This window comes from Mastomys coucha, unplaced genomic scaffold, assembly GCF_008632895.1.
Source record: "Mastomys coucha isolate ucsf_1 unplaced genomic scaffold, UCSF_Mcou_1 pScaffold16, whole genome shotgun sequence".
NCBI lineage: Eukaryota > Metazoa > Chordata > Mammalia > Rodentia > Muridae > Mastomys > Mastomys coucha.
The window spans coordinates 37069601-37073023 of record NW_022196898.1 but is presented as its reverse complement, the minus strand read 5'-3'; positions in this window follow the sequence as shown (position 1 = coordinate 37073023).

Sequence of the window (3423 nt, the reverse complement as noted above, 5' to 3'; positions counted from 1 at the left end):
CCCCCCCCCCCCGTCCCTCCTCTGAGAGGGCAAAGGCCCCCTTTGGTAGGGATGTATCCTAAAATGACCCTCTCCCTCACTAAACTGTGAGTTCAAGAATAAGGCTATAACATTTATTTCCAGCACTAATGGGGCTTATTGCTAGTGCTTTAAAAACATGTTTGTTGAGAGTAAGGTAGGTTGCTCAATGGGTACAGAAAAAGGTCCAATCAGGTTCCATCCCTAGGCCCCACATGGTGGAAGGAAAGACTTGATCCTTGAAAGCTGTCCTCTGACCTTCCCAGGAGTGCTGCTTACACATACAACCAAGTAACTGTATAGAAAGATATGTTAATGCTTGTTGAGGGCGGCAGAGAAGGCTCAGTGGTTAGGAGGGCTCAGTGGTCTTGAAGAAGACTTAAGTTTAGCTCCTAGAACTCACTACACAACAACCTATTACTCCATCTCCAGGGGATCTAGAGCCTGCTCCTCAGGGACCCATACATGTGTGCATACAACTCATACAAATACACTCACATATATAAAAATAAAAGTAAACCATGGGGCCAGAGAGATGTTAAAATACACTTGCTACAAGGTTGAAATCCCTAGTGGTGGGATAAAGTAGCAGTGGTCAGTGGAGCAAGCTTTTATATCTCCCACCCCCCACCCTACCCTACCCCCTCTGCCTCTGCACTCAGGAGAGACAGGCAGATCTGAGTTCAAGGCCAGTCTGGTCTATAGAACTAGTTCCAGAACAGTCAGGGCTACGCAGAGAAACCCTGACTCAGAGAGAGAGAGACAGAGAGAGAGAGAGAGACAGAGAGACAGAGACAGACAGAGACAGAGAGACAGAGACAGAGACAGAGAGACAGAGAGAGAGAAGAGAAAGAGAGAGACAGAGAGACAGAGACAGAGAGAGAGAGACAGAGACAAAGACAGAGAGACAGAGACAGAGAGACAGAGACAAAGACAGAGAGACAGAGACAGAGACAGAGAGAGAAGAGAAAGAGAGAGAAGAGAAAGAGAGAGACAGAGACAGAGAGAGACAGAGAGACAGAGACAAAGACAGAGAGACAGAGACAGAGAGACAGAGACAAAGACAGAGAGACAGAGACAGAGAGAGAAGAGAAAGAGAGAGACAGAGACAGAGAGAGACAGAGAGAGAGAAGAGAAAGAGAGAGAGAGAGAGAGACAGAGACAGACAGAGACAGAGAGAGAGAGAAGAGAAAGAGAGACAGAGACAGAGAGAGACAGAGACAGAGGAGACAGAGAGAGAGACAGAGACAGAGACAGAGAGACAGTCAGAGAGACAGACAGAGAGAGAAAAGGAGGGATGGAAGGGAGAGAAAACACTTGCTGTCTTGCAGAGGACTTGAGTTTATTTCCTAGCACCCCCATCAGGTAACTTATATACATATTGCCCACACACAGACACATAGATCCACATAACTAAAATTCCTTTTTAAAAAAAAATCAGCCTAGGGCCAGGCAGTGGTGGTGCACGCCTTTAATCCCAGCACTTGGGAGGCAGAGACAGGCGGATTTCTGAGTTCAAGGCCAGCCTGGTCTACAGAGTGAGTTCCAGGACAGCCAGGGCTACACAGAGAAACCCTGTCTTGAACAACCCCCACATCCCCCAAAAAAAATCAGTCTAGGTGTGGTGATGCTCACCTGTAATATTAGCACCCAGGAGTATCAAGCAGTCATTGTAGAGGTTTAAATGAGAATGGCCACAGAGGCTCATATGTTTGAATGCTTGGGCCTCAGTTAATGGAAATGTTTGGGAAGGATTAGGAGCTGTGGCTTTGTTGATTGTAGATGTTGCCTTGTTGGAGGAGATGTGTCATTGGGGGTGGGCTTTAAGGTTTCCAAAGCCTGCAACAGGCCCAGGCCCCAGGTCCTCTCCCTCTCTTCCCCCCAACCCCCTCCATCCTGTAGATCTGGATGTAAGTTCTCACCTCTTTTTCCTTAACCATGGCTGCCTGCTGCCACACTCCTTGTCATGATGATAATGAACCTTCTAAAAACCTTAAGCAAGCAATTAAGTGACTTCTCCTGTAAGTTGCCTCTGTCATGGTTTCATTTCCCAGCAAGAGAACAGTGACTAAGACAGTCACACTTGGATGTATAAAGAGTTGCGGGGCTGGAGAGATGGCTTAGTGGGTAAGAGCATTGACTGCTCTTCTAAAGGTCCTGAGTTCAAATCCCAGGTCCTAAGTTCAAATCCCAGCAACCATATGGTGGCTCACAACCATCTGTAACGAGATCTGACGCCCTTTTCTGGAGTGTCTGAAGACAGCTACAGTGTAGTTACATATAATAAATAAATAAATCTTTAAAACAAAACAAAAAAAAGAGTTGGAAGCTAACCTGGGCTACATGAGATTCCATCTAAAACAAAACAACACACACGTGCTCATCTTGTTAAGTGAATAAAAATGAAAATATTAATTATTTTAGTATCTCCCAAATCTGAACTATCTCTCTCTGAAATTATCTGGAGGGAGAGAGCGTAGGCCCTTGCTTCTCCCATGCTTCTGTATGCCAGATTTTAATGCTTGAGGGCTGAGATTCAGCTCTTTCTCTAAAAAGTGCCTCACCTCAGCTAACCAACTGCTCTTGAAACATGGGTAAGCTGCACCTGCTTCCTGCCATGGTACTCACAGCCCTCAGTCTCATGCTGTAGCCCAGGATGGCCTGAATCTGCAATCTGCAGAGTATACTTACAGATGTATAATACCATGTCCAACGTAGGAACTTCTTGGCCAGACACTAATTTAACTTAGGCATTCTTTTCTTTGTAGCCTCACTGCTGCTATCCCTCCACCCTAGCCCCAGCTGCCGTTCCTCTTTCTCTCTTTCTGCCTCTACTCGCCACCTTAACCTCCATTCCCCCTGGTGAGGACATAGTGCCTCCTGTCACCTGATTCTGGTTTCTTGTGCTCAGAGACCACCCAGTCCTTGTTCATCCTGTCTTGCAGCTGCTTATCGATCTGCTTGTCAATTTCTGTCACCCTCTCCCAGGCTGAAGGTCTGACATACACCAGAGGGCAGGCACTTCCTGCCTAGGAATAACTGAGGTCAGCTAGCAGGGGCACCAACTCATCCTGCTCAGAGCAGCTCTAGCAGCCAGCCCATGAAGCCCAAAGAGTGCAGTGGGTTTCCCCACAGGAATCTCCCAGCAGTCTTTGTGCTGGCTCCTCCCTCTATAGAGGTTGGGTGACACCAAGAGCCCTGTGTTCCAGAAAACCCCAAAATAACCCATCTTCACTGTCCGGCTGCTATTTCTGTCCACTCTGTTTAATTATTCAAACCCAAGTTGGGGAGTGAGCTATATAAAGCCCTTCTACTTGGGGGCCCAGGAGACCTGGGAGACTTGCCAGGTCCCAACAGCATCAGGCAATGGGTTTTGGTGAGATCACTTGGCCCAGGACTGGAAGC